Source organism: Alligator mississippiensis, chromosome 2 (genome assembly GCF_030867095.1).
Source record: "Alligator mississippiensis isolate rAllMis1 chromosome 2, rAllMis1, whole genome shotgun sequence".
Lineage (NCBI taxonomy): Eukaryota > Metazoa > Chordata > Crocodylia > Alligatoridae > Alligator > Alligator mississippiensis.
In genome coordinates, this window is record NC_081825.1 from 223,906,919 (window position 1) to 223,922,575 (window position 15,657).

The window sequence follows — 15,657 nt, forward strand, 5'->3', positions numbered from 1 at the left end:
GGCCAGGGCGTACAGCATGCCCAACAGGGAGCAGCCCTGGCATATGCCGCGACACACCGGGAATGGGGAGCACAGCACGCCATTCACCTTGAGCAGGCTGGAGGCATCGTGGTACAGGACCCGGAGCACCGCGATGAAAAGAGGCCCGAAGCCAAAAGCCTCGAGGGTGCCAAGCAGGTACCAGTGGTCGACACGATCGAAGGCCTTCTCCTGGTCCGGTGAGATAAAGCCGATGTCCAAGCCAAAGCGCTCTGCAGCCATGAGCAGGTCACGCAGCAGAAACAGGTTGTCCTGGATGGTCCTACCCGGGACACAGTAGCTCTGCTCACAGATGACGGAGGCCATGATGGTGCGGAGACGGTTCGCCAGCACCTTCACCAGGATCTTAAAGTCGGCACACAGAAGGGAGATGGGCCGCCAGTTCTTAAGGCAGTCGAGGTCCCCCTTCTTGGGCAGCAAGGTGAGCACTGCCCAGCAGCAGCTGGTCGGCAGGGTCCTGTTGGCAAGGCTCTCGCAGAAAACACGAAAGAGGCTGGGCCCAAGGAGGGGCCAGAAGGCTTTGTAAAATTCCATGGGCAGTCCGTCAAGGCCCAGGGCCTTGCCCAAGGCAAACCCCCCCCACAGTAGCCTCAAGCTCTGCCAGGAAGAGTTTGCGCTCCAAGGCCTCAACCCGTGAAGCGCCAAGGCACGGCAGGTCCTTATGCAGCTGCTGAGCAGTCTCCGGACAAATGGGGTCAGCCGCAAACAAGTCCCAATAGAAGGTGACGGCATGCTCCCGCACCTCACCTGGGTCCGTGAGCAGCCGTCCCTCCAGGGTCTTGAGATGGTCCAATGCCTTTGCCGCAGCCCACCGCCTCTCCAGACCGAAGAAGAAGCCAGTCAGAGCACTGGCCTCTGCCAGCTCCTGGCAGCGGACGTGTACCCACACACCACGGGCCGCGCCCTCCGCCAGCTCCCGCAGGCATTTCTTGTGGGACCAGAGGCTCTCGAGGAGTGCCACGTCATTCTGCCTCAAGTTCTGCCATGTCCTCCTCCAGCTCCTGGGTGCCGCAGCGGATCTAGCTTGCCACCAGCTGGGAATACTGCTGGCAGAATGCCTAAATCTAGATCTTCCCCATGTCCCACCACAGCCGCCAGGAGGAGTAGTCTGCTTGCACAGCCTCCCAGCTCCTCCAGAGGTGGGCAAAGCAGTCCCTTAAGTGGGTGTCCTGCAGCAGGCTGATATTGAGGCACCAGTAAGGGGCCCGCGTGTGTGCTTTGCCAGGCAGACTCAGTTCGCAGCAGACCAGGGCATGGTCCGAGAGGCCCAATGGGATGATGTGGCTGCCACGCAGTAACAGCAGATGGCACTGGGCGATATAGAGGTGGTCAAGGAGGGCCATGGTGATCCCACTGGCACTCATCTTTGCCCAGGTATATTGGCGCATGTCAGCATGGAGGACCCGCCAGGCATTGACGAGATCCGCCACCTCCAGCATGGTCTGCAGCTTGTGGGCTGAAGGCAGGTGCAGCTCTGGCCCCATCCGGTCTAGCAGCATGTTGACAGTGCAGTTGAAGTCCCTGCCCATGAGGAGCAGGTCATCGTTCTCACTGGCGTCACACAGGAGGTCGCCCAGGGTCTCTAAGAAGGCTACCCTCTCTCTCTCCTCGGTGGGCACATAGACGTTGATGAGGAGCAAGCTCTGATGTGCCAGGGTGACATGGACAGTCAGCAGCTGGCCGGGGATGACCACTCGTGCCACCGCCGAGTCGTACTGCAGCTGCGGCAAGAGGAGGGTCGCCACTCCTACACTGAGGTTGGTACCATGGCTTAGAAACAAGCAGCCTCTCCAGGCAGTGTGCCAGTCAGCTTGAACGTGCACGTCACTGTGCATCTCCTGGAGAAAGGCGATCACCAGCTGCTTCTGACACAAACCCTCCAGGATGGCCATCCACTTCACCGAGTCCCTGCAGCCATTGGTGTTCAGCGAGGCAATTGTGGTAACCGCCATGAGCAGGAGAATAGAGAGGAAGGATAGGCAGGGTACAGGTGGGAGAGGAGGTGACAGAGCAAGGCAAAACCACAGAGACAGGGGAAGGCCTATCCTTGCCCTACCCTATTCTGCGGACCTGCCTCGGTCCCACGCCTCCCTCACCCAGGTCACCAGCTTCTCAAGCTGGAAGGCATGTTGACGCGTGCCCAGGTCCTGGCGCATGAGCTTCACCGTGTCACTAGTGGCATGGACAAACTGCACGGGGTCCGGGCACCATTGCCAGATACTCTCTGCCATATTCCTCTGGCCCTTGGTCTGTTCTAAGAAGTTGAGGAGGCCTCCATAGCTGGGGGCCACTCGGGGGCGGTTCTCCAGCAGGAGCTGGATGTTGCTGACCGAGAACCGGCGGGGCTGTACTCTGGGAGGGGACCTCCCAGTGAGACTGGTGAAAGTGCCCTCAATGGCCAGGATCCCTACCAGGCCCTGCTCAGTATCTGGGTTGAGGATGGTCTCCAGGAGATCAATCCCCATCTGCTTTGGGGGGCAAATGTCATCCCACTCCGGGGGCTGCTTGTAGCGCTCGGAGGGCAAGCACTCCATCTCCTCCTCACTGGCCTCAGCGGGCAGGGGAGCAGGCGGGGGGGGGGGAGCAGGACCCTCTGCTGTCTCCTGTGCCTGACCCTAGGTAGGCAGGCACTCTGTCCCTGCCTTGCCGCTCACAAGCCCCACGTGCTGGGATGGGGGCGAAGGGTTGCCAGACATCGCTGGGAGACCCTCAGTCATGGGTGGGCCAGGCAGGGTGGGGTCAGGTTCCCTGGCTACATTTTCCCCGGTGCTGTCAGAGGCAGGCCCCAAAGGAGCAGGTGCTCCTTTAGAAGGTCCTTTTTGCCTCTTGTTTTTGGCTTTCTTGGGAGCAGTGGGCACCTCCCCTGTAGGGGGTGGGTCAGGCTGGGGTTCACCACGTCTGGGTCCACCACCTCGACTGAGGCAGGGATGGAGGGAGGTGGAGGGGAGGTCTCAGTTGTTCCACCTGATGGGGCCCCAGCACCTAAGACGCTAGCCACCCCGGGTGGAACTGGGACAGGGAGGGACTGGGAGGACATCTCAGCCCCTCCACCAGGTGAAACCCCCACACTGGGGAGGGCGGCCCCATCAGGCGGGGGGAGGGAGGCTGAGAGGGGGACACGGTTGTGCCACCCGGTGGGGCGCTAGCGCTCAGGGCACCAGCTGTCCCAGAAGGGACTGGGCAGGAGGGGGCCAGAAGGACTCCCCAGCCCCTCCACCGGGCAGGGCATCAGCCATGACAGAGGCAGGAGAAACCTGGGAGGACATCCCAGGCCCCCCCCGGGTGGCATGCTAATGCAAGAGGGGTCAATCCCCCCGGATGGAGCAGGGGTGGAGGGGGACTTGGAGGATCCCCCAACCCCACCTTTTGATGAGGTTCACACACCAGAGGTGGACGCACCATTCCCCTGTGTGGGTGCAGCAGCCAGTGCCCCAGCTGACTCCCCCAGTGGGCACTGGGCAGCCAGGTGGGAGCAGCCGCTGCACCAGCGGCATGAATTCCCGCCCTGAGAGAAGTAGACCACATAGGGCCTCCCATCCACCATGAAGGTCATGGAGAGAGGCAGGGTCTGGGTGCCACCCGTGAGGAGCATGAATGCCTGCTCCTGAAAGGACAGGACGTGCCTGAGCCTGGGGTCCCTGCTCCCCATGGTCAACCTGTGCCAGGGGCTGATGAGGACACCATAGTGCTCGAGCGCTTTCGTGAGATCCCAGTCTGGCAGGTGTGGGGGGATGCTGGAGGCCACCATCCACGCTGCCAGGGTCTCCAGGGGCGTAACCAAGTAGTGGACGCCCAAAATTTCCAGTCCTGCTGCACACACCTCCCTCACCAGGCTGGGAGAGCTCAAGTATATGACAGGTACTGAGTTTACCCAGGAGGTGTACCGGATGCTCTGGCTTTCCAGCAGGTCCGCCAGGGCTCCGGCGCAGTCCTTCACCCTGAGGTGGAGAGGGGTGTGCACCCGCAGACCATGGCTGAGGGAAGGGTCCGCAGAGACATCCCATGCCAAGTGCTCTGGCTGCTGGCAGCCATCCCAGGCAGGAGAGGGTTAACTCTCCCACCAGGCTGCTACAGGCAAAAAAAAAAAAAAAGCCTCAGACTGAAGCTGGGGACTGGGAAGGGGCTGAAATAGCCCCAAATTGGCCTTAGGGGGGGCAGAGCAACCCGGCAGGGGCTGAAGACAAGCCCTAAGGCAGGAAGAGATGGCAGAGATCAAGGTAAGGGGCTCTGGAGGGGAGAGGCAGCCAGAATCAAATGGAGAGCACAGGTAGGGTGGGGGAGGCTGCCAGAGCCCAGGGGAAAAAAACCTCAGCAAGTGGGGGAGAGGCAAGGTTTGGCGAGGTGGAGGGGGACATGCAGCAGGGACCTGAGCTGCAGGAGCTCAGAAGGGCTTCACCTGTCAGCGACCATCTTGAAAGAAAGAAAAAAAGAAAAGATCCTAGGTCCTTGGCTGGCAGAAATTGGTAAACTGATTTGCCTGCAGCTATCTCATTTTATTCCCACTAAGGGTCTGGCCCACAGTTTGAAAACCTTCATCAATCATCCTAAATAGTTTGTGTGCTTTTCAAGATCCTCCAGACCTAGTAGCAACTATTGCCCTATGATGAAACTGGGATATGCTATTTTTAGGCATGTAAATCTTCTCTTTCTATTATCATTTGGTTACAAGATAACTAAATTTAATTCTCTTGCTGGCACAGCCCTGGATGCAGCCCAACCTCTGCCAATAACTAGGATAAGCTTGGGATGGGGTGATACGTTCTTCCATGGAAGGGAAAACAGAATTGTTATGACAGGGTACTTCATTTAAATGGCATTTGAGAAGCTTTTCAGAGGTTTGGAATAACTGAAATAGTCACAGCAGAAATGGATTGGTGGGCAGAATGCAGGTAAGGATGTCAAAAGTACACGATTACTGTTAGTTATCAGATGGTACTGCAATTTATCACATGGATAACACCATCTCATGTTTGTGTTCTGGACTGTAAAGAACCAGCCTCCCACTTGGATCCACCTTTGATTAACTGACATAGCTTACACAACACATTCACATCCTGAAGCAGCTAAGCTCTCATTAGCAAAAGTACATTTCTCCTTTTGGGGATTGTAAGATATCCTTCCAAATGCTATCTGTAACTGATGCAGTGATGCCTTCCAAATGGAATTTGCAGACCTCTTGAAACAACATCTCTGAGAGTCCTTCATTAATCATCCCTAGTCATGTTGATCACCCTGCCACATTGACCCTAAAGCCTAAAAATGACCACTCAAACATCAGCATCAGCAATTTTACTGATGATGACTTCTATGGGAGGGGGTGGAAGTTGAACCCCTACACATTTCAGGAAAAGAGAAAGAGGAAGAAGAAGAACCTTCCACCCCCCATAAAAGGGAAGAAGGAGAAAAACCGGTAAAAGGATGAGCATAAAAGGGAAGAAGGAGAAAAACAGATAAAAGGATGAGCATAAAAGGGAAGAAGGAGAAAAACAGGGAAAAGGATGAGCATAAAAGGAAAACAATGCACATCCAGAAAAATCCCACAAAGCAATACTAGAATGGAAACTTCTCGTGTCTTTAATCCTTCTTGTTGCCATGCATTCTGTATCCTGTTTAGAACAGAGATGAACACAACACTACAGGTGAGGGAGGGCCTACTGCGTTATATATGTCATTATAACATTTTTAGAACTGTTCTTATCTTCCTTTCCTTATATTCTCTCCCACCTAGAAATCTTTCAAAGGGTTGCTCTGCTTTTCCTCAGCATCTCACTGTCTGCCATCAGGGTCAAGACAGCTATGATCCTGCCTCCATTTCTGCCTGGTTGCTTTAGCACCTTGTTAAACTCAAGGTGCACCTTGGAAAATGCCAGATCGGAGCTTTCACTCATTTTTTGACTACAAAAAAAACTAAAACAATTCTTCTGTTGCAAAGAACTCATAAAGACCATAGCAGGTCAGAATGTTTTCCTATTTGAATAGATTCCTGTTTGATATTTCTGGATTTATCTTGTGAATCATGTGTAGGTGTTCACACACCTAACACTAATAGCGAGCAGCATCCCGCAGCATCCGTAAAGAGATTTTGCATCACCCTAGTTGAGAATAATGGCATTAGAGACTAACTGGTACAGAGAGGCATAAGTTTTCTGCAAGTTCATTCATAGCAGCTGATGAAGTAAGCTGTCACCTGTGAAAAATTATGCCTCTCTGAACCAGTTAGTTTCTCAGGATACCTATACATGTGCTCCAATGCACTCTAATTAGAATGTATCAGAACAGACTTGATTAATTGAGTCTGCTCCATGTTCTATTTAAAATACCTTAGCATCACAGCAGCATCATGTGTATAAGTCCCTTGGGTTTAAAAATGGCTGCTGGGTGAAAGTGTCCCATGGCCATTTTTAAATATGTGGTGGCTTAATACACATGACACTGTGGCATTTTAATTAGAGTGGGTCTCTGGGAACCACTCTAATTAAAACATGCCCCAGCACCACCACCACTACTCCCGAGCACGTGTATAGGCATTCTCAGAAGACTGGATATGAACACAGGTAACAATTTCTCTCTTAGAAGGCAGAGCAGGATGGCACCATAAAAACCTTACTCATTCGGAGAGACATAAACTTATGTGGGCAACAGCCAACTTTGTTAAATGCTAGCTACTTCTCTCTGGTAATGATTTATGAACATTGTATGATGAGACAGCTAATAGGATGTTTACTGTATGACTATGTTGGCTCAGTTTAATAGCAGATTATTGAAGAAACAACAGAAAGGCAAGACAGTACCTTCAAATAAAACACCTTCAGGTCAATACTGCAGAAGGATTAAGATATGATGACTCTCAACTGTTAAATGTGCAGATCCTATTTATTTGGTTCCAGCCAAATTATAGAGTTTGTTTTGCAAGTGCTGGAAATCAGCAGATCAAAAAGACTACTAACTATTAAAAAGAAAGAGGAGGCCTTTGCTGGGAGTTGTTTGATGGTGGGGAAGGAGTGACATCTAGTTATCCATCGGTGTATTCAAAGAACCTAACCGTTCCTATGGGAGGGCAGGGTGGGACAGATCAGACTGGGGGTCAGTAATCATTGAAGAGTGTGGGCCAAAATAACTCCACTTTGTCCAGAGCCAACCAGTGATGATTCCACTGCCACCAAATTGCTGTTGATATGCTTGCAACCCTGTCCACCACCAAATGCAGCCCACCTACCTCTGAATCCAGTCTGCAGGCCATAGGTTACTTAGCCAGGCTTAGATAAGGTACATGTTCATGGACATCTTTTTTTATTATTTATAAAAGCTTTTCTCTTAGGCCATATTTTGTTTTAAGGAGGCTTGCTGGGTTAATACTTCCGGCTAAATGCTGCCAAAGGGATCTGCTGGTGCCTATAGGAAATTGTAACCTAGACCTACTCTAAGTGTAGAAGAGCCATAAGATCTCATCCCCAAAAGGTAAAGGCAGAACGTTTAAGACCAGAAAGGTGTCAATGGTGTTGGTTAGCCTTGTAACTGTGATATCTGTTTTATAATTGTATACATGAAAAGATATGAAACAGAAAACCAGAGCTAAACGTTTACACCCATAGGTCTGTGGTACAGACTTACTACTGTGTGGCACTCTCTACAGCAGAGGTGGGCAAAATGGTGGATCCGGCCTGTGGCTGGACTCCATTTCCCAGCAGCCCCTGCCCATGTCACTTCCATGGAGACCCCAGCAGCAGTGGAGCAATGACAGTGTGGGGCCAGGGTTTCCATGGAGACCAGCCACAGCAGCCCTGGCACATGGCTAGGCAGGGAGCTGCTCCAGCACCGGGGCCCCGGCTGGGGCAGAGCCATAATCTGTTGCCTGCATGCCCCTGCCCAGGGCAGTTCTGGCCCAGTCCTGGAGCAGCTCCCTGCCCAGCTGCATGCCCTGCCAGTGCTGCTAGGGCCAGTCTCCACAATAACACTGGCCCTGTGCTGTCATGACCCCACCTCCATGGAAACTGGCTGCAGCAATGCAGGCAGGGCTTCTGGGAAATGGAGTCCACCACAGGACCCTCATCCAGCCTGCAGGCTGAACTCTGCCAACCGCTGCTCTACAGAGTGCATCTTCATCCCCTGAGGAAGATGCTCCCCAGAATAAGCCTTCAACATACTGGAGAGAATCAGGTGAGGAAAATGCCGTCTGTTTTCCTTAGCTATGCCTCAGACTGAAGTTCTAGGGAATCCTCTTTGTTGCCAAACTCCTCTGAAATCAGCAGGAGGTTAAAGCATCATGAGATCTGGGGAAGTTGCTGTTGCCGCCTTTTACCTTTTGTTACATTTTACAGGTCATTTGAGCCTAATGTCTGCATGCTCCCCAGAAAGACATTAGCTTCAGCTACTCCAGTTTCCATATGCTGGAATGAGGGGCTCCTCACCAAGTAACAAAAAATCAGTTTCCTTCTGGCACCGGTTAACTCAAGCAGCAATATTAGAGACTTCCAAGAGTTTTTGAAGGTATTCAGCATATGAAATCCCAGAAAGGGAGGAATAAACAGGAAGTGAAAGCAGAAAGAGAGAAACTGTGTAGAGAGAGAAATCAGGAAGGTGAGGAGGAGAGACAAGAAAAGAGAAGTAGGGAAGGAAAAATCAAAAGGACTGGGAGAATGACAGGTAGGAGAAACAGAATTTTTTTCTTTCTGATTTGGGACTCATGGCCAAGCAAATGAGTTCTGCCTAAATTTGAACTGCTTCAACACTGAGGGCACTTGTACACATGATGGGGGTTTAGTCCCCTAAATTAAAATGGTGGGCTTTTAATTGTGATGATTCAAACCCCACTGTTTCAAAGTAGGGGCTTCCATTACCTCCCCCTATATGCAACAATGGTCAGGCCGCAGTTGGAGTACTACGTCCAGTTCTGGGCACCGCACTTCAGGAGGGATGTGGACAGCATTGAGAGGGTCCAAAGGAGGGCCACTCGCATGATCCAGGGACAACAGGGCAGATCCTAGGAGGAGAGGCTGCAGGGCAGGACCTTAGCGTGTTCAGCCTTCACAAGCGAAGGCTGAGAGGGGACCTTGTGACCATCTATAAACCTACTAGGGGGAACCAGAGGGGAATGGGAGAGACCTTGTTCCCCCGAGCACCTCCCAGAGTAACAAGGAATAACAGCCATAAGTTGTTACACAGTAGGTTCAGACTAGACATTAGAAGGCACTACAGTCAGTGCAGCCAGGATCTGGAACCAACTGCCAAGGGAAGTAGTGCTGGCTCCTACCTTGGGGGTCTTTAAGAGGAGGCTTGACGATTATCTAGCTGGGGTCATCTGAGCCCAGTTTTCTCTCTTGCCCAGGGCAGGGGGTTGGACTAGAAGATCTGCAAGGTCCCTTCCGACCCTACATCTATGAATCTATGAATCACTGTTATGGTGAGGGGCCTGATCCTTTTTTTTTTCCTGCAGAGCCTGCCCAAGAATCCCCCAGCCAGGGGGCTAGCTGCCAGTGGACCAAGTGGCCCCTGAGCTGTAGGGGACCCTGGTCCTTCTCTCCATGGCAGGAGTGCCCCCCTGGGGCTGCCCAGGCAGGGTGCTAGTGGGCCAGGGGCTGCCGCAACTTTGAGGCAGCACCCTACTGAATCCAGCTCTTCCCTGAGCCCACCCAGGGAGCAGCTGCAGGGGCCTTTCTGCCAATCAGCACTGAGGGGCAGGGCCACATGAAGGGCAGCCAGTAGACAAGATGGCATCTGCCTCCTTGTGGGCTTCCAGTGGGCTTCCAGTGGGCAGGCTCAGGGAAGAGTGGATCCAGTAGAGTTCTGCCTCTGAGCTAGGGCAGCCCCTGGCCCACTTGCACCCTGCCTGGGTGGCCCCATGGGGTGCCACCACTATGGAGGGAAGGACCGTGGCCCCCCACAGCTCATGGGCCACTCAGCCTGCCAGCGGATCACCCCCTGGCTGTGGAAGAAGCGGGCAAGCTCTGTGGAGAAAAATAAAAAATAAAAGAAGGATTGGGCCCCTCACCGCTTCTGCCTTCAACCTGCCTTTCCCATGGAGGGTGGGTAAGCTAGCTGTCGAAAGGCTGCTATGTTGCAAACTAAACTACATGCAGATGTAGTTTAGTTTGCAACAAAACAAACTCATTTAAATCACAAAAAAACCCGTACATGTACAGTGTGATGCAATTAAACCACAAAAATGGGCAATTTTTGTCACGTGTACAAGTGTCCTAAATAGTTAAAAGTGTGATTTGTGCTTTATTGAATTCATGAACTGCTTTGGAAAGATTGTGCAACAAGAGCAGCAGAGAGGAAGAAAGGGAAAAATAGCACAAACAACAGAAAAAGCACAGAATTTTTTCTTTTTAAACACCAGGAACTTAAAACCAGGGTAGAAGGACGGAGGTAACATTTTAATGAAACTCAAGAAATGAGCTACCATATTCAGACAGACCAATGTTGTTTAAAATTAGAATAAAATCATATAGCTAGAAGGGACCTCAGAGGTCATCTAATCTAATCATCAAAAAGCACCCCTTTCTTCCAGGGATTCAAACCCTGATCTCCCACATGACATATGAGGATATTCACCACTACACTTAATATACTAAAATTGAACCATCATAGAAAACAACATGAATCTCACTTTTGTTCATTTTGTTTTTAAATGTATTTTGAAGCCATAACCAAACCAGCAGTATAAGATGTTTGTCTACCCTACTTGGGACCTACAGCCAGAGCTGTCCTTTGGGGGGAGAGCAAATTGGGGTGACTTCCCTGGGCCCCGCACTTTGGGGGATGCCACGGATAGTGCCGTACAGGCCCCATGGACAGCACCGTTGGCATGTCCCGAGGGCGCCACCACACGCCGCCAGCTTTGCGCTCGGGCCATTTGCCACCCCCCTCATCCTCTGGTCTACACTCCAGCCACTCGCCAACACCCTCCCTGCACAGGCTGATATGCCCCAGGCCCCGCACACCCCTAAGGTTGGCTCTGCCTACAGCATATGAAAGACTGATGGTAGACTCCCAATGTTAGTACCACATATGATAGTACAACACACTGTCTCCCTACACACACATACACACACACACACAGTTTAACAGCCCATCCTATAGGTCAATAAAACTATGGGCCTTGTTGCATAAGACTTTAAGCACATGTTTATTTAGATTCTAGTGAGCATTACTGTGCTATATTAAAAGTTAGAATGAGTTCTGAGCAATCATAAGAGTAATATACTTGTTATGATCTCAGCCTGCTCTGAACTAGGCTGAAGCTAGTATAACCCCCGCTCCGCCCGCTTCCCACCCTGAATACTTGACTCCAGTACTAAGCACCACAGCTCATAAGTATATATGTATGTACAGCAGGAGTGGGCAAAATGCGATCCGCAGGCTGAATGCGGCCCGCCAGGCCATCCTGTCTGGCCCACGGGGCCCCTAAAAAATTTAGAAAATTAATATTTATCTGCTCCTAGCTGCCTGTCATGTGGCCCTTGATGGCTTACCAAAACGCAGTAAGTGGCCCGAAATAATTACCCACCCCTGATGTAGGGTATGGATATCTACTCAATTTGTGAGTTCAAGAAGTTTGCAGAAACCTCAAAATCCAGGATTGTCTGTGAAATAAACTTAAAAAAAAAAAACTTAATAAAAATAAAATGCTGGCTCCCCAGTTGGCGCTAGCGGTCCTTGCTGCTGCAGCATGCCCTCACAACCTTTCCAGGGAGGAAGCCGCTGGCTGGCGGGATGGCACAAAGGGCAACAGACAAGATGGCAACTGCCCCTTTTTCCTTCCGCCCCCTGCAGGGGCCTTTCTGCCAATCAGCGCTGAGGGCCACAGCGACATGAAGGGCAGCCAGTAGACAAGATGGCAGCCGCCTCCTCGTCCCTCGTCCCCAAGTGGGACCTCTCTGTGAGTCAGTGCCAAGGGGTGGGACCAATGGAGAACATCCAGGAAATATCTGCAAAATTTTATCTTTATGCCGTGACCCACAAAAACCCATGAAAATTGTTTAGCCTCACCACAATTTAAGTAGGTCCCTACTCATATGTCTGCCCATGAGGATGTACAATCCCCATACCCAGAGCTTGCCGCCCACCATGCTGCCTGCCCTGTGCAATCCATCCCAGGAGCACCTGTCTTTGGATGCACAGACACTAGTGTTTTTTTGGTGCAGTTAATAAATACGTCCTAAGTGTAAAGCCCAATATGACCAAGAGTCTGCTAAAGTGAAAAACCAAAGGCAGCATTACTTTAATTAAATTCAGTTGTCAGGCTAATTTGCCCAAATGCCTCTGCACAGGGGTAGAAGTAACAAGGATGTAACATTGCCCCTGAGCTTTTGGGTGCTGTGTTTAAAGTGAAGACCCACTAGCAGGCAGCAGAAACAATGTGAGAGTTACTCTAGCCAGCCCACTGCTGTCTGACATATTTCAGTACCAGTCTACCAGACCTCTAGAGACGGTGACTGCAGGAAACAGCTTGGTTGCATCTGTCTATGGGCAGCCTGCAGACCTCTCTCTTCTTTGCTGGCTTGGAATCTGTGTGATGGTTTAAATTGTCAAAGATCACAACTACCTGAACTCAGTCTAACTGCTGACTCTACTGAACACTATCCTTCTGTGTATTGCAGTCAAAGAACTTCCTTCTTTATCTTTAGCAACCCATGTTGAGAAGGCCAATATACACACAGTCTTAGGGGGTCTACTAGGCTTTGAATGTTACCCTTGTTATTTTGAGATAGCTTGTGTGTTTTTATTGCCCAAAGTGAGAACATCTGAGCAGACGCAACAATGATCTATGGTGGAATACCAACCTCTCTTCCCAGCCTAACAATTATTCTCATTGATTCACGGGTGACTTCATTTGGAAGAAGCCTAAAGAGATCCTCATTAGAGAGACCAGGAAGAGCATCTGCTCACTATCGAGCACACAAATACATTGAAGAGGACATGCTCTTTGAGACTTTATGGGTCTTGGAGCAAATACAAAGGATACAAGCAAGTAGAGTGAACAGCTGCTGAAGGGGAGAGAACAAAGAGATATGCTGCAACTACTGAAAGAGAAGACCTAGCTACATAAACAAATTTTTCACCAGGAAATACCACAGGCACCATTGAAGTGGTTCCCAAATAGAGCTTCCCTGCATGGATAAGAGGAGAATGAGAGACCTCCATAAACACCAAGTGCCACCTACTGGCCCTTGGGATCATTCAGCCAATTTATTTTTTTTCTTTTAAAATGGTCAGGAGGCTGATAGGTACTTTAAGATTGATATGCAGAGTTTATTTTAAAAAGAGAGAAGGCGTATAAAAGTTATGAAATGTTTTCAATAAATCTTTAAAAGATCAATGAAATAGTTATGTAATGACACTGTAGCAGGGGCCAAGCTGAGCCCCGTACTTCCTGGGACGAGGACAGTCGGCATACTCCTCGGGTGGCAGATCCTCAGCCAGACCCGGGGAGAAGCAGTGAGCCCACGCATCCAGGGCATGCTTTGCTACATTGCAGCCAATACTCGCCAGGCTCCGCTCCAGGAACGGAGTCAGACCCTAGCCTCATAAAAAAAGGCAGGCGGCTGGTGCAGAAGGTGCCACTTAGGACCCAGAGGCAATACGCACAGGAATTAATGAGCCAATTTAGGGTTTTCAGTAACTGTCAGCTGCAGTGGGAGTGAGCAGGGGTCCAGATTGGCTCAGACCAATCCAGAACACCTCATGTAAGAACAGGTGAGGTGGGGAGGAGAGGAGTGTGCAAACACAAGCAAAGCTGTGTTCCTCCCCAGGGGCAGAAGACCCAGAGCTGAGGACCTGGATCAGCATGGCTCTCTGGAAGGACTTGTGACCAGCATTCTACCATAGGAGGTCAGGTACCTCTAGGGGTTATTCTGGGGTTTGTGACATCACTGCCCCCACCTTGCAAAAAGGGATGGCCCAGGACAGAACAGCCCACTCTGACTGAACTGGTGCACAGGGCAATCCGTGAAGAGCTTGGGCTGCCTGAGAGAAGGTGGCCAAGATACACTGCTGGGCAAGGAAAGGCCTGAAGCAGGCTTGGACATAGCTATTTAAGTTAGATTATTTATTTCCTTATGTGGGCCATGCACCCCATACCCAGAATTGCAGCAGGGCCCAGAAGGCTCTGACTCTGGGAAACACAGTTTTCTTTCCATTATGGATTCCTCAGCCTGAACAACAAGGCCAAACACTTAGTATAGCCAGGTGACCTCATCAAGCTTCAACAGGAACACCTGAGTGGAAAGGGGTGGGGTGTCGGGGAGGAGGAGCCCCACAGAAGATCTATAGACATTGTGACCCACAACAGTCTCAGCCATCTCCTTCTCCAATCAGGTACCACCTCCTAATACCTTTCTCATGGTTACACCAAGTAGAGGCAGGCAACATTTTAGAATAAGAGAGTGAGACGTCCACCAAGCATACGGAGCACGGGCCCCATCCCAGTGTAGCCACTCAGCTTGGGTCCCTCTACAGACACCCTATCTGGTGACTAGCTTAGGTAGAATATTTTCTGCTAGGAAATCTGATTGCTTCTCTCATTTTTCATCTTTAACGTCTCTTCATTAAATAACCTGTCTGTCTACCTAGGCCTTGTGTCTAATGTCCTAGTTGCCTAAGAACCAGAAAGTGAATGACTAGAAACAAGATGTGAAACTGGCCAGACTACTTTCACCAGCTGCGGAGACAAGCAGAGAAAAGAAATAGCATCAAAGATGGAAAGTAAACTGAGCTTGAAAGCATGAGTGCTATAATCAGTAGTAACATTATTTGGGTTTTTTTTCAAATAGTTACAGTTTTTCTAATGTACAGTGTTACTAATAAAACAAAGAAATGCCTTATATATAGTTTGTGTGTCTTTGTATATTCATTTGAGACATGAATATTAAGAAGCCCATCATACAATAGGCATAATTACTTGGTATGCAATATGTGCTAGATCTGATGTGGACTTCACAATATGAAGTCACAGACTTATCTAGGAGGAAGCAGATGACCATCATCTCTTGAATGGTCCATAGAACAATTCCACAACTTCCCTGCATTACTCAGCTGCAAATCTGTCTGAGTGGGCATGCATCGGATTTCTTTGGAGGCAGTTTTGTTCGAGTTGTTCAAGCCTTTAAAAAATGTTGCTCAATTTAATATCACATTCACAAACCATTTCTATTGTCTTTTTAAATTTCAGCCCATTTTTACATAATAATGTTAACCGTGTAAATGTTTTGTCTTCTTTGACTTTCCCAGCCCTGCCTTTATTTTCCCTGTTTTGGTCTTTATTCCTACTTCTTTTACTACATAGCTTGGTGAATTTTTGTTCTAAATTTTAAGTATCTCTTTGCCCTCATTCTTTTTTATCTTTAGTGTTAATTATTATTCACTCTTTCCCTTCTAATGCCTCCCTTTCTATTCTAGGGTTTTTGTTTGGGAACTGTGAACTGTTCCTCAGTTCTCTCCCTAAATTCTTTCTATTTCCCCCTCTCCCTTTGTTTAGGCATCTTTGTTCAGTACAGTGGTAATGCTGCAACTCTGGGATAGTCTATCAAGCAGCTTTGGTGCAGACAGGAGGAGATGTGCAGCATGGTTCACAAGATAAACCCAGAGGTTTTAAATTGAGTTCCAGAGTTGTAGTCT

General features: G+C 50.0%; 1 long non-coding RNA gene across 1 annotated transcript; it reads left to right on the top strand.

The window, feature by feature from the left end:
• Positions 1–8,081: 8,081 nt before the first annotated feature.
• Positions 8,082–14,866, top strand: LOC109280480 (uncharacterized). Its single transcript, XR_002086811.2, has 3 exons — positions 8,082–8,196; positions 13,794–13,872; positions 14,614–14,866. It is a non-coding gene; the product is annotated as an uncharacterized LOC109280480 (long non-coding RNA).
• The last annotated feature ends 791 nt before the right edge of the window (positions 14,867–15,657 follow it).